Consider the following 25,469-nt stretch of genomic DNA (forward strand, 5'->3'; position numbering starts at 1 on the left):
GAATTTGAATAGGAAACCATATTAGCTTGCCACATTTTTGCTTACCATGGTACATATTTAGTAACAGAACTAACTTCAAAATCACTAACAAGCTATAAAGGGTTATACACTGAAACAGAACTAGTGTGTCCTGCAGAGCCAGTTACATTAGTTCTTTGTTTTTGTACCTCAAATCTCATGCAGGAAATAAGTGATAAGGAACTGAAGGACAGATGCAGAATAATAAATAAACTTGTGCCTGTCCTCAAGTTCCTTATTGCTTGTTACCTGCAAAGTCAGGTAATATTTTTTTGTGTCCACCACTGAAATTCATTAACTCTGCAACTAACCTGTGTCACCAAAGATGAGTATGCAAGACTTGAGCTGAAAGTGAAACCTTTGGGTATAAGCAACAGCTATTTCACTTGATTTTAAACAATCCTCAGTTTTAAAAAGGTTTTCAAAGTAAAAATGTTAATTGTGATTTTTCATTTTTTTCCCTTTAATAAAGTAACATTATAATCATCACACAAATCAATTCAAAAGACTAATTTGAAAACGTACTCTTTGAGCACACACTTGTTAAAATAATGTCACATATATTATAATTATAATATGTCCAAAATATTCAGCTTAATATATTCTTCAGAGCACATTCTAACTTAGCCTTTTATTCATTATTAAATAATTATATTCCAATACAGCATGAAGTTTAATGAGGTCATAGTTACATCCTAAGTGGACAGGATTCACCATTCAGAATAATTTGCCTTCCTCTGGATCAACTAGCAGTTTGGCAAGTTATATACAAACTTAAAGTTGAACTTGATGGATGTGTGTCTTTTTTCAACCTTACTATGTTACTATGTATATGGTTCATACTGTTAGGTAAAAATATCTACAAACGTGAGACCACACAACAGATTTTGTTATTAAAAGAATCATTGTATGATATATATACATATATACATACAATAAGGGATTTTTTATATTTATGATTAATTACTTAAGCAGATACCAAAATACCAAAATATAATGTCAATATAAAGAAGCTGAGAGATTTAGGGGCGTATTTATCAAGGGTCGAATTTTGAATTGAAAAAACATTGAAATTCCAATTCAAAAAGACCAACCAAAATTAAGTCAAAGGTTTTTTTTGGTTGAATAGGTCCGTTTTCGATCGAATACGTCCATTTTCGATCGAATTCGATTCAAAGTTTTCCTACAAAAAAAGTCTATTTTTCACCAATTTGACTCCAAATAGGTTCTAGGAGGTCCCCCATAGGCTAAAACAGCAATTAAGCAGGTTTTAGATGGCAAATGTTTGAAGTCGAATTTTTAAAGAGACAGTACATGATAAATTTCAATATTCTAATGTTCGCATTTTTTTCAAATTCAAACCAAATTTGGACTAATCCCTAGTTGAAGTATGCAAAAAATAGCTTGAAATTTGAATTTTTTTCATTCGAAAATTCACCTTGACCTTTGATAAGTCTGCCCCTTACTGTCCAATATAAAATGCAACACAGGACATTTGAATGCTCATTGAGATCAAATATTGAATCAAATGAAACAACCAAGAGATATTTTATATTTTTTTGTATTTGTCATAACATTGTTTTTGAATGCTATTTATAATGTTGCCATAAAAGTATTTGTGATGCTTTTACATTACCTTTCTTACCTCCGTGTTCCTCTATGAGGGAGCTGCGATATTTATGCAGCAGTAGTTCGTTAAAAACTCTAACTGACAGGCTGAGAACAGACAGTCAGGTTGGCAAAACAGTCAGGTTTAGAAACTTTAAGTAGCAATTACTTACAAAATCAGAACTATCAGCAAAAAACGATCAACATGACCCATAGGCAACTTTTAATGTAGATTAATATTTTGTAAAGAACATTTTTAATGGGAAAATTGATCAAGGGTCAAATTTAGACGTAATGGGAGTTTTTTCCATTACTTCGAAATTGGAATAAAAAAGACCAACCGAAATTTATTAAAAAATTCATAGTTTTTTTCTGCAGGTGAATAGGCCGTATTCGTTCAAATTCAAATAGTGTGAAATAAAGTAACACCGTATTCAATCGAATTCGATTCAAAGTTTTTTTAAAAAAAACGTATTTTCAAAGTCCACCAATTGACTCTGAATAGGTTCTAGGAGGTCCCCCATTGGCTAAAACAGCAATTCAGCAGGTTTTAGATGGTGAATGGTCACAGTCAAATTTTTAAAGAAACAGTAAAAGATAAATTTCGAATATTTGATTTTTTTTCAAATTTGAATCGAATTTGGACTATTCCTTAGTCGAAGTACACAAAAATAGTTCGAAATTCAAGTTTTTTTACTCCGAATTTTCAATTCGACCCTTGATAAATCTGGCCCTTAGTGTCAGTATCACTTTAAGAGGAAGCTTTATCAAGGGTCGAAGTGAAAAAAATTAGAATTTTGAGCTATTTTTGTGAACTTCAACTAGGGAATAGTTCTAATATTGAAATTTATCATGTACTGTCTTTTTAAAAATTCTACTTTGACCATTCGCCATCTAAAACCTGCTGAATTGCCGTTTTAGTCTATAGGACACCTCCTAGAACCTGTTTGGAGTAAAAAAATTCAAAGTTTTTTTTAAAAAAAACTTAGAATCAAATACGATTGAATACGGTGTTACTTCGATTCAAACGACCTATTCTCCTGCAGAAAAAAACGTTGCATTTTTTAATAAATTTCACTTGGTTCAAATATAACTCCCATTACTTCGAAATTCAACCCTTAATAAATCTGCCCCTAAATATCTTGTTACCTTATAAATTAATTAATAATATATCAATATATATGTGTTCCAAAAGTATAACCTTTTAAATTTGCATTTATTTGGAACATTGGGGGGACGATTCACCAAGGGTCGAATATCGAGGGTTAATTAACCCTCGATATTCGACTGGGAATTAAAATCCTTCGACTTCGAATATCGAAGTCGAAGGATTTTAGCGCAAATAGTTTGATCGAACGATCAAAGGAATAATCCTTCAATCGAACGATTAAATCCTTCGAATCGAACGATTCGAAGGATTTTAATCCAACGATCGAAGGATTATCCTTCGACCAAAAAAATTTAGGAAAGCCTATGGCTAACATTGACTTCGGTAGCTTTTGGATGGCGAAATAGGGGGTCGAAGTTTTTTCTTAAAGAGACAGTACTTCGACTATCAAATAGTCAACGATTTTTACTTCGAATCCTTCAATTCGAAGTCGTAGTCGAAGGTCGAAGTAGCCCATTCAATGGTCGAAGTAGCCCAAAAAACACTTTGAAATTCGAAGTTTTTTAACTTCGAATCCTTCACTCGAAGTTAGTGAATCGGCCCCTGGCATTTCATCTTTATTAGTGAAGGTGAAATTTCTTGAAGTGGCCACTTATTATTCCCAATGTCCAAGGAAGCAAAATAAAGACAAAAGAGATCTTCTATTGTCCTAGACATAAGCCCACTCAAAAACAAATGTCTCACTAGTGAATTGTTAGTAAATTACAATGTCCCTGTGAAGTGTAATTTTGCCGAATTTTTGCTAGCTACGGCCACTTCGCCCTTTAGTAAATTCGCCCCTAAGTCTGTTGTCTCCTTCACGAATTTAATGTTCTTATCCGGCAGTGATATATCAGCAGTAGATCGTTAATTAAAATTTAAAAGTAAGACATAAAAATTAAAAAAAAAGTAAAACTGTTGAAATGTAATTTTTTTAAGGTCATGAGTAGAATTCTCCCTAATTGTCTTTTTTGATTAATTAGCGCATTGCTTCCTATCAGTTGGATTCACACACTACTATTTTAAATTTGCACGTATTATTGGGAACCTGTCATCATTTATTTCAAGTAAGGTCAGATGTTCTGCATTAGCATTTCCCAATGTGCTGAAAATAAATTCTGTGAATAGTCTAGGTGCTAGATAATTCATTTACATTATAGCAATCCCAGTAAAATCGGACTATACTAAGTAGCCTTGGGACCATCCTCAGGGCTAGTGCAGTAATCTCATTAAAATACTGCTGGCTTACTGTTAACTGACTCAGCACTTACAGTAGGCTGTAATAACTAGATTAAAATACATGTTAACAATGTGATCCTTGAAGGGGAGGCTCACAGTCACATTATGAAATGTATTACATTATAAAATAAGATTTGTAGTATTATAAGTAGTTTATAAGATTATTTAAAAGTGTTATAAAATTATCAGATGCTGCTATGGGTGATTGCTGCATAAAATTATACTCTATTTTAATATACTGTAGTATATAGAACAATCCTTTTTAGTGATGTTATTTGCTGTACTGTCCTTTATTGCACAATGTACTGTAGCTTTTATATAAGGCCATATTTATCAAGGGACGAATTTAGAGTTTATAAAAAAATCCCATAAACTCGAAATTAGAAAAAAAATGAAAACAATTTGATTTTCAAAAGTCCACCAAACAACTCCTTGATTGTAGGAGGTCCTCCATAAGCTAAAACACCAATTTATCAGGTTTTAGATCGTGAATAGTTTAATTCAAATTCTTAAAGGGACAGTACATGGTAAATTTCAAAATTCTGATTTTTTTAAAACTCAAATCGAATTTGGACTATTTCCTAGTCGAATTGCACTAAAATAAACTCAAAATTCAAATTGAAAAATTCTAATTTTTAATTCGACCCTTGATAAATCTAATATTGAAAAATGTGTGTTAATGAGCAGTGTTGAATGCTGGTAAGGTAGATGTGACCCAAAGACATTTTTGGCACACTTCCAGTTGTATGACACTGTTATTATAATATAATCTGCCTTGTTGTAAATTCTGCACAATTGGATATCTCATATTAAAGTTGAGCTACATTGTGTTAGAGTATTGTATACTACAGTATTTGTGTTCATCAATTCTTGCAAAAGCTTTAGAAATTAACTGACCACTGTGCAACAATAAATCCCATCATTAAGGATCAGAAATATATTATTTTACTACCCAACTAGCAAGTTCATTTCAGTGCTTACCATCCAATTAATAAGGTTACTGGTCAGGAATTATGAATGATGACCATATGTCGCAGTGTATACAGTGGCATGTGCTATTATGGCTGTGATTACTAAATGTATTTGAATATGACTTGAATGTGTGATACAGCATGATATTTAGAATAGAAACAGAGAGAGGGTGAAACTGCCAAAAGTGACAATGCTTTATTCCAACTCAGCATTGTCCAAGTTTATTATGGGGCAGATTTATCAAGGACTGAATGTCGAAGTAATGGGAGTGAAACGCGCGTCAGGCGCTCTATTGATTTTAAAGTTGGTTAGGCAGGGCGCCGGAACAGACGAAAATAAGGGGCTGACAAAACTTACTGGGAGGGTATGGTGTGGTGGGTGAAGGGGTTGGTAGGGAAGTGGTTTTTACAGGCATTTCCCACAAATTTTGCATAGCAGTACGCAACCTGTAACTACAACTCTCTGAAACCGCCACCTTCTTGTAACATAAGGCAGCTTTTGCCAATTGTAACTTAAGGCAAATATAACTTACGGCAGCTTTGCCAATTTGTGGGGGCTACACTGTGGGTGAAGTGGTTGGTTTACAAGGTACTGCTTCAGGTGGAAGCTTCAACGATCAGATCAGAGCAGATATCCGTTAATTGGGAGGGTTGTGCTGTGGGTGAAGGGGTTGGCTGACCAAGGGCTGCACAACGGAGGTTGTTCCAAAAGAGACGCAAGCTCTAGAATTTACTAAGCCTGCCTCTCCAACGATTAGCAGCACCTCTACCCGTAGTAATGTTGTACACATCGGGGGTGCTAACTAAGTGAGCGACTTAAGGTGGCCATACATGGATAGATCCGCTCGTTTGGCGATGTCGCCAAACGAGCGGATCTCCCTCCGATATGCCCACCTTGAGGTGGGCAATATAGGGCAGATCCGATCATGGGCCCTAGGGCCCAACGATCGGATCCTAGCATTCGCAAACGGGCGGTCGGATCGCGGGACTGCATCAACGAACAGATGCGCCCGCGATCCGACGGGATTTTTAATCCCATCCGATCGAGATCTGGCCAACTTTCGGCCAGATCTCGATCGGGGAAGCCCGTCGGGGGCCCCCATACACGGGCCAATAAGCTGCCGACTTGGTCTGTCGGCAGCTTTTATCGGCCCGTGTATGGCAACCTTTACAAAACCCCACAGATTTAGGCACCCTGACTGACCCTTTGGGTTATGTGCTTCTAACGGAGTGATCTGTGTTGCATAGCATTGCATGTAGTCTACTACCCCTATTACTCCCATATTTATGACAGACTAGTGCTTAAACAGGGTGTGTTGGGGTGACCTCCACTAGCATACATTTACCACTTATCCGTACCACCAGCCCACTACCCCACGGTCCTAACCATGTTTTAACTATTACTGGACTTTTTTTTATCTTATTTATCAGTAATAAAAGTTAAGTTTTAATGGTGTATAAATACGAGCTTGTGTACATGCTTTGATGGGAGGGTGCAAATACATGGGTCAGTTCTTTCTCTTTCTTGTTCTCTAATGTGTATATGTACTATAGCTCTAGTGTTATAAATGCATTTTGGCTGTTTAAAAAAAAAAAAAACCCCCATAAATTTGATATCAGTGAACCTGAAAGACACTTTTAATTCACATGGACCCCCTTTCCTGGCTCTTCAAGACAATTGTAGGAGAAAAGTTACAGTATATAATTAAACCCCATGCATAATAAAATTTTAATCTTAAAATCAGAGAAACATATCAATTGTGGTATTGGTATTCACATTTTAAAAAGGTTTTTGATAAATACTGACCCCACATGGCCCACATTACGCATTAAAAAAAGTATTCTTGTTGACTTTGAGATGTATACTTTTTTGAGGGACTACACTAAACTATAATAGATTAGATTTGTTGAAACTAATATGAAACTTGAGCTGTTGATACATGCTGTGAAAGATATGATATGAATGTCCCATAGAGGCTAATCTGTGATTAGATGTAGAGCAAGCAGGGTTAATCCCCTTTGACTCTTGATTGGTTTTTAGGGCAATCCCCCTTTGATATTTGGTTGGTTTTAAGTAAAAATGGGAGGGATTACTTGGGTTTAAATTTTGTGTGGAACATGCTGTTGATAGAGACACCTATGACCGGAGGGTACGAAACGTGTATGGTGAGCCATGTGGGGTCAGTATGTATCAAAAACCTTTTTAAAATGTGAATACTAATAAATAATTTATTTTTACAGAAAATAAGCCTTGGGACATACGTATATCTTTTTATATCGAACCTAGCGCAGATCAAAAAATCTTTGGGACTTCTACCATTGACTTATATGCAACTTCTGCAGGTCTGAGATACTGGATTTTCAGATTCTGACTTTTTTCATCCTCTGGGTATAATAAATCCCGAAAAATTTGTGTTTTATTACCCACTAAAAATTTGGATTTTATACTATAAAAACACAAATTTTTCTGCTTTTGCCGTTTGGAATTTATTAAATAATCCCCTTAGTTGTAAAGGGGTAAACATAAATTTTTCGTAGAAAAAAAATCAAATTTTTAGAGATTTATTAAAACCTGAGGCTTCTACAAGTCTAAATTTGAAAACACTCCATCTAAAACGTGTCGCGGTCATGTCACTGGCAGAGGTTCAGGCGTCAAATCCAAAAAATTTGTACTATTCAAATTTTTTCATTACTTTATCGAGTCTTTTCCTGCACAAAATTTTTCAAGTTATTTTATTAATAAATAAGGAAAAATTGTGGATGGGAGTTTGATCAAAGTTATTTTAATAAAATAATGAGAAAAATGTGGGTTTTAATAAATAACCCCCCGAATCGCATCTAGCATCTTAGCTACAATATCATAATATCAGGGAATTGATAAATATATAGGATTTATAATGATGTTCTGATGTTGATGTTCTTTATTATAAATATATAAATAATTGAGTATATTTATTAAATAGCACGGAACCTATATCTGACTTTCTGTTGTTGCTGGGGGTTAGAAATAAAGATTAATAAAATATGATAAAATGAGATGTTCAGAGATTCCATGAGATTGAGTTTCCGATGACAGGGATCCTGTCATCGGAAAATATGTTTTATTCAAAACACATCAGTTAATAGTGCTACCCCAGCAGAATTCTGCACTGAAATCCATTTCTCAAAAGAAACAGATTTTTTTACAGTATATTCAATTTTGAAATCTAGACATTTTGTCAATATCCCAGCTGCCCCCAGTCATGTGACTTGTGCCTGCACTTTAGGAGAGAAATGCTTTCTGGCAGGCTGCTGTTTTTCCTTCTCAATGTAACTGAATGTGTCTCAGTGAGACATGGGTTTTTACAGCCAGGCAGCTGTTATCTTGTGTAGGGAGCTGCTATCTGGTTACCTTCCCATTGTTCTTTTGTTTGGCTGCTGGGGGGAAAAAGGGAGGGGGGTGATATCATTCTAACTTGCAATACAGCAGTAAAGAGTGATTGAAGTTTTTCAGAGCACATGTCACATGACTTGGGGCAGCTGGGAAATTGACAGTATGTCTAATCTCAGGTCAGATTTCAAAATTGAATATAAAAAAATCTGTTTGCTCTTTTGAGAAATGCTCTTTTGATAAATTACAGTATCCCTTTAAACTGACATTTGGGTCTGGAACAGAAAATAAACCCAAAACCCCAGTAATAGCTCATCAGACAGTAAGTGTAATAAGGCCAAGTAATATTACTTACTATGACTATGCTGAAAGATAGCATTGACTGAAATAAACTTTTACATTGATTGATATAATGTGCATGTGAAATGTGAGTTGTCTATGGCCTACAATTATGGGAAACTACAAGGAGGGTAATCATGAGGTCGGGGATATACAACCCCTTTTCAACATTAGCAAAATGAAAAGGGATTGTGCTGAACATTGCCTATTGTTTTAATTAAGAAATATCTATGATTTCTGTTATTTCTTGCTGTAAGCAAAACTATGAAACCATTTTCAATTTAGCATTTTCCTGTCACTTCCAGGGATGAAGTGTTTCCATAGACTTCAATGGGAGAAAAGAAATGTTGCTTGTCAAAAAAAATGTTGTGCGTCTCAAAAAAAATGTTGCACGTCAAAATATATTGTCGCCCATAGATGTTAATGCACTTCGCAAATTTTCGCCAGCAGTGAATTTTTGGCAAAGCGAAACGGGTTACATTCGCCCATCACTTCTGATGAGACTTCCCAGAGAACTTCAAAAAGCTCATAAAACCAATTTCCACCCACTGAGAAGCCCCTAATAACAACCTCTACAAAGTCTGCTGCTTAGATAAGGAAAAAGTTTGTTTAAAAGTATATAGTAGGGATGGGCGAATTTTTTCGCCTTGTTTTAGGGATAGTGATTGGCGGAAAAATTTGCCTTCCTTAAATTCGTGATGAATTTCCATGTTTCGCGAAACCACTTATTAAATTTGCCGCCGCAGCTCGTTTCGTTGCACCCGCAAAATTCTATGCACATCAAAAATGAGCCATGCGTCAAATCTTATACGAGGTATTGTGAAATTTTTGCATTTGGAATTTTTGACGCAGAAGGCACGTGCGTCAGAAAAAAAGACACGCGACAAATGGGACGTCATCCACAGTAGCACAGTAGATGTGAGCCCTCCCAGTGTCTATATAAGGATGTGTAGAGGCGGCCATTGCATTTTTGGTAAACAGAGCAGGAGATAGAGAGAATTTGTGTTTTATTTAGCTAGAGGAGTTTGCGGAGTTGGCTTTTTTTCTTTCTGAGTCAAGGTAAGTGGAAGTTTTGGATTTGCCTGGTCAGGTGCTGATGATGCGGCAGCACCTGACCAGGCAGCACCACCACCTGACCAGGCAGCACCTGACCAGGCATCACCACCTCCTGGCCAGGCAGCACCACCACCTGACCAGGCACTCAGTGATGTGGGCACTCAGACTGGTTATGCCTTTTATGACAACACTTAGCTTCAAATCACACTGGTCCACGAGGTGAATGCTATGAGGCAGGAACTTCAGGAGGTCAGAGAGATTGTTCAATCAGAGGGACAACACTCCTGCTATTTTTTATATTGAAAAAAAGTTTTTATACCTCTATATTTGGAGTTTATTTTTCATTTAACTAATACTCAGATGGTACTTGAAGTTGTTTGGATTCGATAACACACCTATGACTATTCTCAATCTGAGTTTTTAACATTACATTACATAGCATTTGAGAATCATTACAACTACATGATGTAAATATAAGGTTCATTCACAGTGTTAGTAAGCTACTAGTGGTAAAGTACAGATGGTAATATTTGGTTAAACAGCAATATAGAGAAGTAGTAGATACCATTGTCGACCAGAGGTTTTTAAGAAACTGGCAAAATGGGAGCCCTAATTTTTTATTTTTTGAAAAGATAGGACTAGGAGTCCTCTAACAATGTAGGGCATGTGTGTAGCAGTATACTAAGCGAAACATGAGTGTGAATTGGTCTTACCATTGACTCCAATGCAATTCAGCACAAAGCAAAACATACCATATTCATTTATAATCACACAGTCTACAAAGCTTGAAAGTAAGGGAAAATGTTTTATTGGTAGCCCAAAGCTGATAAAAGGTGACACAAACAAAACACCCATATAAGATGGGTTTCACCAAATGCATTGCGTGGCAGAAAATAATATTGCACATCCAAACATAGATTAGTTTGACGCGTGACTAAATTGTCACGCGTCAAGAGCATTTCACAATTTTTTCTCTGTTTCGCGAATTTTGCCACAGATTCGCCCATCACTAATTATGGGAACTTTGAGTGCTTTATCCTTAGGTCGGGCCAGAGCGATGTGCCTGCATGTCTGCTCACGAATGCATCACACAATGTTTCTCTGGAAATTAAATGTTTGCAGTCCCTAAACATTTTTTTTATTTAAAAATATTTGAATGCTTGAATGCCATAAATTAGTTATTTCAGAAGTTTCATTCGCAATAAATTAAACGGATTGTTTAAATAAAACACTACACTCAGGTTGAGTTTGCTGAGAAGCAATGTGTAGTGTGAACATTAAAGGGCCAAAAACAGCACTATTTTGCAAGGCTAGAAAGGTAATTGGTAAAGGATCTATCATCCATAATTTAGGACCTGAGTTTTTCCAGAATTAATTGTAATTTTTAATTTGGAACAACATCTTTTAAGGAATCTGTAATGTGTTCTACCACCAGGGGGATACAAGAAGAAACGCAGCCCATCTCACTTGTACTCAGGGAAGAGTTGAACACAGGTAGAATGCAACTACTATAGGTTTTTTTTGGACAGAGAAGCTTTATTAGCAGAAGTAGAAGGAAAGAAAATCAAAAGTTTATCAAATAGTTTAGAGGGATAATAGCTGCTCCAGGGTTCCCCCTGTATTAAAAGGGGCACTGTGTGCAATTCACCCAGACTGACAGGGTATGAATAGATGGTGGCACTACAGATGGGGGGGTGAGCTCGGAGAACTACTCTAGCTATAGCTATAACTACTACTATATGACTGGGTTGGCAAGGTTTTGAAACTCACCAATGCAGATGTTTGATCAGAGTGGGTGTAGTGTTGCTTACATCTTTGTCATGCTGATTGCAGTTCCGTAGATGGGACTCAAGAGTGACTAATCCTCAGAACACAAGTTTCACAGTTAGACCTTGCAAAGAGTAAGAGCTGAGAATTACAAGTACTTTTCTGCTCCAGTACTTACACGCTGGTAGAATTCAGAGTTTCATAAATCCTGACAAGGTGCTATTTCTACTTGCTTTTCTCAGCATTTCTGGAGTTCATTCTCTCTTACTTTTTTGTGTTTAAAAAGCAATGCTAAATTTAACAATGACAACTTTAAAGAGGGGTCAGCCCAGGATATGTAAATTTATGGTATAGATGGCTGAATTTGGAATTTGTAAATGTTCAAGTAGTATATGTAATAAAAATGTCAACGCAAGGAGCTATTAGCAAGGGTTTAAAATGTAAAATGAAATGCTAATAATTATTTAGAAAAGCACATGGGTGGTAAAATAGTCTGTACTTGGAAGATTATATTAAAGCAACTAATGCTCTTTATAAAGCACATGTTTGCATTCTTTATAACTAATTCGCAGTTACCACAGGGTAATGCTTGCTTTATGCTTAGTTTCATGGTATCTTTCTGTACAGAGTTTTAGTATATTAAGGATGTTGCTCTTGTAATGCGAGTGTTCTTCTTCTTTTAATTGATGCGCTTGTGCAAGCATGCAGCAGGGGATGCGAATAGGTGTGCACCAGATCAAACAATATAACATATAAAGCAAAATATCTTTTCCCCACTTATACTCAAGAACATTTAGGGACTGATTTTCGAAACATTAAAAAAAGAAATCCTGAAAGATTCAAAGCAGTAGGCATTTTTCAAATCCTGTTTCTAATTTTAACTAATTGTTAGATTTATTAAATGTAATAACTTTGTCATTTCAGCAGTATGTGTATAGCTGAGTGCTAGTCTATTGGAAGATAATGCACAGTTCTGCTCAAATCTAAATCCCATGAGGGGAAAAAAACATTTTAACAAAAATTTCCATGCTGGATCAACACAAAAAATAAATTGCTCCGTAAAGTTTTGATAGCATCCATAGATTAGCCCTTTATTCTTAACACCACATAGAAGTGAGCAATTGTCTGTTAGCAGAAGTTAGCAAAATCTTTAATTGTTGTTGGATGTTGTTAGCATTTGGTTAAAAAGTCCTAACAAGCTTGAGCATTCAGATACAGGTGTCTGCCTTGTAGTTATTCTCATTATACCTTCATTATACTATCAGTAAAGTTCCTGAAAGTACCTGCACTCTTACACTTCAAATCCTTGATAAAGGCTCCAATGAGGGCCGAAACGTTGGATACACAAGTAATGTTTCAATAAAAATTGTGATATATATATATATATATATATATATATATATATATATATATAGTCAAACACAAGAGTTTCCAACAACTTTCCCTTGTTTGTTATATATATATATATATATATATATATATATATATATATATATATATATATATACAGTATATATATATATAAATTCATGACCAAACATTTCCACTTGAAATATTTGTTAATATTTCCTTTTATTTAATGCACTGTCAGTTGAAAGCTGGTCTGATAACAATGTTTTTCTTCCCGCAATGAATCAAAGACAACTGTGTCATCTTCCTTTATTATGTATGCTACATTGGAAGTTAATGAAGCATAGCGTCTGAGCTGATATTTTTAAGGATGAAAGACTTCATGTCAAATATTCTATTTATTTCATCAAATCCTTCAGTACCAACACAAAACACAATGATTGCATTGCATTTCATCTCTGACAGATGATGGACAGTCTTGCTGATACTAAGTTTAATAGTCCCTTAGTCTATTCATAATAATGTACATGAGAGGCAGCTACAATATACTGTGGAATAAAGAAACTTGTATTTAAAAATCTGTGTGTTAGTAATAGTATTGGTTTAAGATTTATTTATACAGCTGGTACTTATTTTGCAGTTCTTTACAAATGGCATTTAATCACTCATTGACGCATATTATGTAATTTCTTTTTGTAGGTACATACAAATGAGTTTTTGTGTGTAAGTAAGTATAAATCTACCACTTTTCAGACTACAGGGGGAAACCCAAAACAGTCACAGCGAGATCCTACAAACTAAAGGGACAGTGTACTGATCACTGTAAAGACTGCATTGCTAACCATTTGTAGACAAAATGCAAAAAGGAAAAGGTTGTGGGAGCACTCCATGGCTAAATACTAAAATACAATGGAAGTGGTACTGATCTGGCCAAATTAACTTCCGACATAGAGAAAAAGAAAAGAGATTGATCAATGCACATTCCCTGGTCCCTGTCACATAAGAAATCTATGAAGATGCATGTATTTACAAAGAGAGGGGTTTTTTAGTTACAAAATTATGATCATGAAACTGATAAGCCACCATACCTCGTCAAGGTAAAAAGTCCCTAACTATTTACCTCTGATCATAATACTCAATTGCTAAAGCCTCCCAGCATAAAAGCATTACCTGAAATAAAGGTCTTCAAAACTGGGCATTGGTTTTAATCATAGGGCTTAGTCCTCCCCCGCCATTAGCTTTCAAAGAAGAGATAACCTAGACCCCAGCATTGGTTCCATGAGATTAATCCTCCCCCACTTGCGGCTGTTAAGAGACAGAGACTGCCCAGACCTACACCCATTTACAAAGGCATGGGGCCACAATTTAAAGGGATGGGTGTGGGGGTGCTACAACCACATGGAAGCCTGGTCTGCAGCATAGCTGCTAAACTTCCAAACAGAATAGATCTGCTACAATACAAAATGCAAAAAGGAAATAGTTGTGGGAGCACTCCATGGCTAAATACTAAAATACAATGAAAGTGCTTCTGATCTGGGCAAATTAACTACTTAGTCCTCCCCCGCCATTAGCTTTCAAAAGAGAGAGATAACCTAGACCACAGCATTGGGAATGGGTGTTGTTCTGGGCAGTCTCTCTCTCTAAAAAGCCGCAAGTGGGGGAGGATTATTCTTATGGAACCAATGATGTGGTCTAGGTTATCTCTCTCCAATTTTATGATCATAATTTTGTAACTAAAAAAACCCTGTCTTTGTTAATACATGCATCTGCATAGATTACTTATGTGACAGGGAACCAGGGAATGTGCATTGATCAATTTCTCTTCTTTTTCTCTTTGACATTTGTAGACAAAGATGATTAGGCTACTTTTGGAAAACGTACTAAAATTTGGACGCTGCAAACATTTACAGTAAATACTGTACTTGTTTGAGGCTACATATGTTCCATAAACCTTGGTTCTTCAGCCTAAACTTCTAATGAGTTTGAACATGAGCTATTATTGTTTTTGTATCATCAGATTTCCATGGTTGATACTTTGACATCTGCATACAAAACAAAATGGATAGGGATGAGAACACAGGCAAAATGTCATTATTAGAATTTCTCCATGACTTTTTTTGCTCTGGAAAAAACACTGGTAAAATGTAGAAAGAACTATATTCAAGTACACTCGACTCATATTATCACATTACATAATTATATTATAATTATAATATCTAATATAATCTAATATACAATGCACATTTGTTGTCATTTATATTTATTTTTTAAACATTACTTTTCAGATTTTATGGGATTTTACTGTGTATAGTGTTGCAACCAACAGCACAAACACATCACATCATGCAGTGTGGTCAAAACAACTGATTCAGGAGTCTCAAAAATGTAACATTTTATGTGCAAAAAGCAAATATTAAATTTTGCAATAATAATGATGCAAAAGTAAAAATCACTATAATCACAAATATAAAGAAGGTATCAAAAGTCAAAACAACTGATCATATAGTCACAATGAGCAATGATTTTTTGGAGGCAATGAAAATGGACATTGGATTTATGGAGTTATGTTGATAATAAAATACTCAGTTGTATGTGGTATCAGTACAATGAACTAGGCAACACTAAGGTGCTCATTACTGCAGAAGAAGGAAAGGTAGTGCCTTTATGGCTGGGGAGGAAAATACTTCTATGGGTTATTTTTATTGTACTTCAGCCTATAGGAGGACGCCATTGTCTGGAGCCCACCATGACTGGCAAATCCACCTTCTTTTTCAGAGTGTCCCAGTGCTAATGCTGATTGGGAGATATTGTTTTTAAAAAAATAACAAAACATTTTCTATTGTTAGTGACGGGTGAATTTGTCACATTCCGATGAAAATATATGAAACAACAAAATGCAAGTCAATATGAGTGTTTTCTAGCTCAACTTTTTTTTACTATACATAAGAGTTATTATAGACATTTTTCACATAGAAACCTGGTGGGTAGGTATAAAACAAACAAGAGAACAAGTTTGAACATGTAGAATCTATGGCTCTGGTATCAATTTCTAGTATGAGATCCAGCACTGTAATTTTTACAGTATATAGTAGACATGCATTTAAAGGAACAGTTTAGTGTAAATATAAAAAATGGGTAAACAGTTAATAGTCAGAACCCAACTTCCTGCTTTGCAGCTTAGTTAGTCATCAACTTCGGGGGGGGGGGGGCACATGGGACATATCTGTTCAATTATTGTTTGCTTTTGATCCTTACCATGCTGGTCAGATTCAAAGCAAACAGTTATGACCCATATTACCCAGTTTTTATTTTTATACTGAACAATTCCTTTAAAGCACAGTTTCAAATCAGTGAACTGCCCACATAAAAATATACTGACCAGATCAACCATAAAGTTATATAAATGCTGCTGTTATGTATTCTAATCATTACTGTTGTACTAGTTGCCCTGTTACTGTAGATTTGCTGCCCTGAAGGTTTCTTGCAAAGTATCCTAAGAAACTGGGAAGTGAGTATTGTCATCACTTCTGTTAAAGGAGAGTGTAAAGATTTAAAAGAATGTGTTTCTTGGGACTTTATTTCTTTAGTTAGAGATATACTGTAGTTTCATCAATACACCTTGTATGAAGGAGGCCACAAAGCATCCGCAGTACTGTGCTGCAAAACTTTTATTCCAAAATATACATGTGTATTTTGGAATAAAAGTTTTGCAGCACAGTACTGTGGATGCTTTGTGGCCTCCTTCATACAATGTGTATTGATGAATCTTTTTGGTCTTTACGGTGTGACCCAATTAAGAAGGTGAGCCCACTTAATAAAAGTTAAGGGAAGCGCTAGGAAAATTGCATAAGATTGATATACTGTAGTTTGTGCTGGCCTTAGTTCGTGATACCCCATTGCCACTTGTTAGGAGAGCTGCTTGTATTAGATAGCACGTAAGGTTACTGGGTTATTATTTGGGAGTACCTGGTTCAAATCCTGGGTGGCACCTATCTGCCTGGACGCATGCTTTAGCTCCTTCTTTGTGGAGTCATTGGTTCCCTTTTTATTTAAGGTTTCAAAGAGATATTCGGTGGTAATGGTCATCAGAAAGCAGCTCCATATAGAGTAGAGCCTGTGGTGCAGTACGTAAGGCACCACGTTTATGGTCTGGGAGTTCTGGGTTCAAATCCTGGGGGGGATGCATACTTTAGCGCTTTTTTGGCTGCGCATGGACTGGCTGGGCCCCATCCATGCTCATGGACTGGCTGGGCCCCATTCATGTGGGGCCACCCATAGGTGCATTCCCAGATCCCACTAGGTGAAGGCACTGTGCTAATAAGTACCAGGTACCCAGTCTCTCCCAATACCAGTTTTAAATCAGTGACCTGCCCACATATAAAATATACTGACCAGATCAACCATAAAGTTATATAAATGCTGCTGTTATGCAATCTAATCATTACTGTTGTACTAGTTGCCCTGTTACTGTAGAGTTCTTGCAAAGTATCCTAAGAGACTGGGAAGTGAGTATTGTCATTATTTCTGTTAAAGGAGAGTGTAAAGATTTAAAAGAATGTGTTTCTTGAGACTGAGGAAAGGACTTTATTTCTTTAGTTAGAGATATACTGTAGTTTGTGCTGGCCATAGTTAGTGAGACCCAATTGCCACTTGTTAGGAGTGCTGCTTGTATTAGTTGACCATTTACATTTAGAAAAACAGTTATTTTGTTTACCAAATACTGTGTGTGAATTATTACTGTTTTCCTAGTGGGACCACCCGTACGTGCATTCCCAGATCCCACTAGGGGGAGGCACTGCGCTAATAAGTACCAGGTACCCAGTCTCTTCCAATACCACTGCAGAGTGGCTCTGGTTTGTTCTGTGCCATCAGGTAAGCTGACAGAAGGGGTGTCGAAAGGTTTACATGTGTTTACTGTTAATGACTTACTATAAAAAAACATTCCTTATTGATTTAATAGTCTAATGTATGCAAATTGAACTGGCTTCTACAACATGCAACCAAGTGGAATGCAGTTGAGCCAGTTAATAAACATAATAAACCACGGGGCAGGTTTATAATGGCTGTCCCTTGGGAACCAAACAACAATAAAATCCACTGCTTAGTTAAGATATTTGGTCTATAGTTGTGTAAAAAAGCTCAGAGCCTAATAGTAATCACAATGCAGCAAGAAGTTTTTAAGTTAATTACTTCTAAACAGATGAGGTAAAACCCCTAAACAGGTAGATTTATTCCCAGTTTAATGTATCTTCCTGTGAAGAAAAAGCTAATTTACATTATTATATATAAATTTTTCTTAGCGGATTATAGGCTACTTGCTTTTTTCTTCATTGAAAACATCTCCTAGCTTTACAAAATAAAGCTGACAGTTTATTGGGCAATTTTGAGGGCCATGGCAAGGCCTGCCTTGCTGATATTTGGCCAAAATTCAGCCAGATTTAAGGCAGGTTTACAAATCCCATTGAGCAAGGGCCACATCTTTCACATAAAATTCTTTGTGAACACCACAATTTGTTGTGCTTGCTTGCCTCAAATTTTTTGTGCGCATTAGAGTGTACAGCTTCAAACGAATATTAATCAGCACTATGCTAAGCAGCAGTTGTTGGCCAGTTCTGCGGCATTAAACACTCTCCAGGAATGGTTCAGAAATAAAAATTTAAATTCACAACAAAATAGTTTTCAAAGTGTTTCTGTAATGCCTCGACTCCGTTTTATTTTTCAATACTATGACCACCTTAGATTTTTTTTTATATAGCCAAGTCTTGAAACAATATCAGTATATAATTCAGTAGAAGTAGACTTTTACATCTTCTTACCTTGTTGGGCTGCTTTAATACTGTTTTTGCATTTTTCAAATTGTCCTACCTTGAGGATAAACCTAGACTGCCTTGACATAGCCTATGTTGCACTGTCACCAATGTTATTTCTATAGCTGTGCTAAATACAATCATAACATATTGAGCACTGGTATTATCTTCTGGCTCTTGGCCTTAAAATTTGGCATGTGTAGGAGATAGCCATGTAGTGATATTTTCAAGCATTGAATGTCAAACTATTTCATCAATGTCACACATGTTTGTCATGTTTATCATATTGAACATAACATGCATTACAATTAGGTTTCTATTGTAGGTACCTGCAAACCACTGTTATACATATTTTTAAGCTGTCACCACAAAAAGTAAGTCATGGCCAAAATTATTCTAGTATAATGGATTAATTTCAGAACATAAGAAAGGGAGATATCTGCTTTATATTAAGTATGATCAGGACCAAGTATAATGGCCCAACAAATTCAACTGTTCATCATAGAAGTGCAAGCATATGTCTAAAATGAAGTGTTACAGAACAGAATATATACACTTACTTACTGTATTACATAGTGTCTCTGTAACACCTTTTAGAGATCCCATGGGTGAGTGCCAGTAGCTTTCTCCTCAATAAAAAAATGGCACTAGCCATCTGTATGATCCTGCCCAGTTAAACATTACATATCAATGATACACTGAAGTTTCTAACTTATTTTTGAGACTAAGAAAAGAGATAGGGAATTGGGAGTTAGTAGGGTTTCTAGTTAAAGTGGACCTGTCACCCAGACATAAAAAAGCTGTATCATAGAAGACCTTTTCAAATTAAACATGAAATCCAATTTCTTTTTTCTATTAAAGCGTTCATAACTGTTGTAAGCTGGCATAACTGTTGTAAACTGGCAATCAAATATTGTCTGCCCCTCCTCTATGCCTTAGGCATAGAGGCAGGGCAAGCAGTTACTGTCACTTTCCATTCAGCACTTCCTAGATGTCACTGCTCTCTACACAATCCCCCTCTCTCTTTACCATTGAATTGTGTAGCCAGGGAATGGGGATGGACATCAGGTCCCCCATTCTGGTGCACACACAAGATTCTGAGATTATGCAAGACTTGCCTTAATAACAGTGTCCACAAATTGTCTCCTGCCTGCTTGTTATAATTATGAGTTCCTAGACTGATGGAAACAAGATTCAAATAATTTATACAGTGTAATTTTGCTTGACTAACATGATAAAATAAGATTTGGAATATTTTTTTTGGGTGACGGGTCCCCTTTAAGCCTCATGCTTCCTCTACAGACATCTCCTTTCTTTCTATTCAACAGGCAACTAATTTATTTGACTCTGATAGTAATATAAAATTAAACTAATCGTTACAAGAGTGCTAAGCCTTAAATGTTAAAAGGAATAGTTAAAAATGGATAGCAATGTGTGAAATTGTTCATCAGGTGAAACTGAAGTCACAAAAAAAAAAAAGTTGTGCAGTTTGGAAAAAGTCTCCACAAAAAAACTCCCGTTGACTTTAATGTAACATTTTGTAAATTTTCATTGCACATTTTTCGGCAAATCAAATTGGGATAGAATTGCCATCCCTAAAACAGGATTTTGCAAACTCTTGTAAACTTTACATAGCAGCAACATGTTTACATTTTAGGAATGATACTGTACATACTAAATATCCAAATTAATTAAAATGTTTGTCTAGTTTTTTACCATTTAGCCAGTAGTATCAGCAAGAAATATGATAGTTTTAAGAGCCAACAAAGTGCTACACATCAGTATATGAGATGATCATTTAAAGTGTTTAGATTTTTTTTGAAAAACTTTGGATAATGCTCTGAATGAGATCTTGTCAAGGAAAGCAAAATATAATGTGTATATTTGAAAAAGTTAACAGCAGGGGGTGGTGCATTTTGCTAAAGTGGTTTCTGAAAAGATCAGAATGACTTGCACTTAATGCAGTCTAAAATTTGCTAAGATCTTTCTTTCTGTGTAGAAACTCTGACAGAAGCAATATAAAATATTTTTTTAACTCAGAGCCTGCTACTTTAGGATATATATATATATATATATATATATATATATATATATATATATACACACACTTTCCTTAAGTGTCTGCACTCGATCCTACCTTCCTTTTAATTGGGGTGCATGATCAATTTTCAGCATACATATCTATAAATATACATAAATAAAACAATATTAAAACACAAAAAATGGGAGTGCTGATCCAGGAATGAATTGTTTCCAAGATTTATATATCTATATCTATATATATATCCTAAAGTATTTAGCTGATTGAACATCTTCAAACATCTACATTGCAATTTAGGTTCAGTGTACATAGATGTGGGATTTTAATTAACTTGTTGGTGTTTTGTGGCTACTGCAACAGTGTTAAAACCAACAAGGAGCAAATGTTTCTATATAGAGCACACATACAGATACCTACTTTTGGCAGTGATAGGCAGGGGCTACTGAGGAGTCCTTCAGGCAGGAGCTTTTTAAGCACACTGAACAAGGAAAGAAAGGTCAGGATCAGCGTGATGAGTGAAAAGAGTATGAGTCAGGAACAGGAGTGATTGTAGACAACGTGATGGAATAAAGCATATGGAAGATCAAAGTAGGATGTGTGGGCAAAATGGTAGAAACAGAAACAGGACAAGAGTGGATGGAGAACAATGTCAGTGTCAGAACAGCAAGGGATAAAGTGGACAAAGACTCTGGGACAGGACAGTGTGGGTGTAGAATCAGATCAGGACTAGGCAGAGTAGGACAGGACAAGATGGTTTGGGCCTAGAAACAGGACTGGAACAGGACTGGAGCAGTATAGAAACAAGATAAGACAAGGCAAGACAAGGTACAGGCAAGGTAAGGTAAGGTACAGTCAGGGGCCAGAGCAGAGAATAGAGTTATGGACCATGCCTCAGCGCTCAGTAAGGCCAATGTTTAGGCACTGGTGGTAAGGAGCGCTGGCCTTATATAGGGCAGGATCCACCCTGATTGGCTGACCCCAACCCACCAATAGGGATGCTGGGGTGAAATGGCTAAACTTGACATCCACCAGAAGAGCGAATGAGAACTTGCTGGCTGCACTCATGGCCCAGTGCTTAGGGTGAGCAGTCAGTAGCAGGAGGTCCCAGGATCAAACCCCAACAACAACTTTGGACTGTGTTGTAAATATTTACTTCCATCATCTTGCCTCTACACTCCATTTTACCACCAGAAGCAGCCAGTGTTTAAAGTACTAATAGATTATTGTTCTCCTTTTAAATAAAAGTGCTTTCAATTTCACTGTTCTGTATAGTAAAAACATATTTTTGTAAAAAAATAAAAACAATGGGTAGGATGCCTGAGTAACACAAGACCTGTTTATTTAACTCCTATTTGACAGGTATATATTTCTCTGTTTGGGAAAGGCTCTGACGTAGCTAGCACTGCTAAAATAAAATACTAAAACATGCCTAAAGTACCTGTCTGGCTACTATCATCCATCCCTTGCTCAAGGAAAGACTGTCAACTAGCCTTGGTAAAAGGAAATTTTACAACAATTTTAAAAATGTTCATGCATATGTACATGGCTACCTTTTACCATCCATCCAATGCTCAAGGAAAACCTGTCAAGTAGCTAGCCTTGTTGAAAGCAAATATTAAAGCAATTTTTTGTATGGATTTGTATGCATGCACATGTCTACCTACTATTATCCACCAATGCAGGTAATTTAAAAAATCAAGGTACCTGTCTTCCCACATCATATGTAGTAAGGTAGGGGAAATAAGAATTAAAATCAGTGATATCCCCTATATCTAAAGCTCAATAAATAAGGAAAGGCGCCAATAATTCCTAATTTATATTCCTTAGGTGTCATGTATAAACGATGGACACATTTGCATTTGAACAGTAAATCATGGCAACCCATCAGATGATTACTTTCAGTGTTCAACCTGCTGCGGTCTGTTCAACCTGCAGTGGTCTAAAAAAGCTGATCACTGATTGGTTGCTATGGGTTACTGCCCAGGTGCAAATGTGTCCATTGTTTATAAATGAACCTCATTGAGTTTAAGTGGGTGAAAGGAATGATATATCCTCTGTTTTTGACCCACTTTTTTTTATTGGCCTTTATAATTAAATGTGCCCTAAATCTAAATATTTGTAGCGATTCGCCGCCGGCAGAAAAATTCGCGAAACGCCCGCAAATATTCGCTGGCGAAAATTCGCCAGCGTCAAAAATATTTCGGAAAAAAAAACGGACGGCGGCACTGAAAACGGACGCCGGCGTAAAAAACTAGACGCCGGCGCCGTTTCGCAAATTTTTCGCTGTTTCGCAAATTTTGCGGGAAATTCGCACGTTTTTTGGCAAAACAACGCAATTCGCCCATCACTACTCTCCACCATTCTTCATCTTTAAATTATCACCTACATCCTGCAGGGGGAGGACAGTTGCGGGTGGGAGTAGTTAAATGCTGGGCCCTGCTGAAGTTTTTTTATGGGGGGGGCAGCATGCTCTTGTAACTCAAGTGTGCCCTAAATCTAAATACCTGTTCATTATTTTACATTCAAGGTCTAAAAAGTGGTAGGTTAAGAACAAGGCCCTGTTGTGAAGACACAGGTTCCCATTGTGCACATGCTCTTGTTACACAGCCATTTCTTGAGTAGCATGATGAAACTGTTATATGTGTCATAACCTTTAACAAGTAGGGCACGTTTCTAAAATCGTGTCAGTCAAGGCACATTTCTAAACTGCAACATTAAAGTGAACCAGTGCCATAAACTAAAAATTGCACTGTTTTTTTTTTTTTAGCTTCGCTTGTAATTAAAAAAATATATACCCCTTACAAGCAAATGATTTATATGAAGTGTTCCTTAATTCATTTCAGTTGACAAATTAAGTAAGGACCTGCTCAGTTTAAAATACTTTATGGAAAATTGTAAAGGGCTCAAATTACAGAAAACTTAATGAGAATCTTGTAAAAGTAATTTGGTAGAGATCAGGCTACTTATCACTTTATAGTTTATAATTAAACAATGTATTATAATCAGTGCAATTTAACAAGAAAATTAAAAGTCCAATTTAGATAGCTGAAAATGTATTGTGGATTGGTTTCAGATACTGTATATCATTTTTGCTCTAAATGCATGTAACATATATTTCATTTTTATGAAACTATTTATATTAACTTGATTCTGAAAAAATGGTGGAGTTGCTGTGTTGCTGTGGAAGCAGAGCATTAGACACATTGTAATTGAAATGTATTCTATGACCAAAAGATCTCTTTTCCCCTGGACATCTGTTTGAATTGGTAATGTCATTTATTGCAAATATTGTGATAGCAGAGGAATGTAGTTAGCCCATTCAGCATACAGTATAACTTTTAGCTAGTATGGATGGTACTATATTAGGATATAGCTAAATGGTGTGATCTTCCACTCTGAGACTCTGAGTCATTTGATTATATCACAAGGAGGTTTTGTTGTTTGAGTTTTTGGTCATAGCGCTATCTGAATAACATTTCAATTAGTAGTTGTTTGAGAATGGTCACTGTTTTCGGGTATTCCTTTGAGTCTGGTGTTGTTTTGTCTAGTTTTGTATTCAGAGTCGTCTTGTTAAAAACATGGCAATTTTTACCTAGATAAAGCACTACATTAGGTTTGACAAAGAGCCCTCAGGTGCTTAGTTTAAGTATTTAAAAGGCAGCTGACCTCACTATTTTCTGAAAACCACTCCAACCAAATCCACACAGATTTTTTCCCCTATTCATCAATCCAAATGATACGATTTTTTCAGATTTTTGGCAAAAAATGGTGACTTTTTGAGATTTGACACCCGAATTCTGCGACTTTTTTGGATTCAACGCCCGAAACCATGAAATCTTCGGATTATTGAATGAATCCCAGCGATATCTTCAATGGTGTTTTTCCCCTTTAAAAGTCCGACCAGAAAACAATTGGACTTTAAAAATAACCCCCCAAATGTAATGTTTGTTTTTTTATTTTTAATTGAATAGTTTTTCTCTGTTATATCAGGTTGATATTAAGAAAGCTAGAGCAAATCCATGTTAATTTCAGAACAATACTATTGGGTTTTAATATAAAATATTTTTTTTGTAGGTTAAGGCATCCTTGTCCACATTACAGAATGCTATTTTATTCTGTCTCTGAAGTTTTCTAATAAATACTAGATGCCATAACTGTATTTAAATTATTGTTATTTAAAATAAACACAATTTATTATTATTATCATTGTTATTATTATCAGCGTATGATTGTAGATTTCAAAATATTTAGAGCTCCTCAAATGTAGCACTCTATAGAATATGAATTTCCTTTCTGACACCTGAAAATAAATTAACTAATGGAATGTAATATGATAAGGTTAGCTAATGGATACTGGTAAGTCACACAAAGATGTAAGCATGAGATAGTCAGCTGTTAATAAAGGTTTCTGTAAATGGAATAGCAGTATAATGTTCTCATAGCTATTTCAGGTTCAGTAAAAATTAGATATTTTTGAGGATGTGACCTGTAGATACTTTTATTTTGTAAAAGAAAGGGTAATATTATATCTCTCTTGGTCATACATAATATCACTGATATATTTTCTTTTAACACTTAACATTTAGAGCACCTTTCTTAATCTAGTTACTGTAGGTTACAGGATAGCTGGGAGTTTTATGTATCGTATTCAAAACTGCTACCTAGTACTACTACTAGAAAAACAGGTCAGTGGCAGTAAGCAAAGCACATAAAATCTCTACAGGTGAATTTAGTTTGATTTCACTATAAACAGCTT

Source organism: Xenopus laevis, chromosome 1S (genome assembly GCF_017654675.1).
Source record: "Xenopus laevis strain J_2021 chromosome 1S, Xenopus_laevis_v10.1, whole genome shotgun sequence".
NCBI lineage: Eukaryota > Metazoa > Chordata > Amphibia > Anura > Pipidae > Xenopus > Xenopus laevis.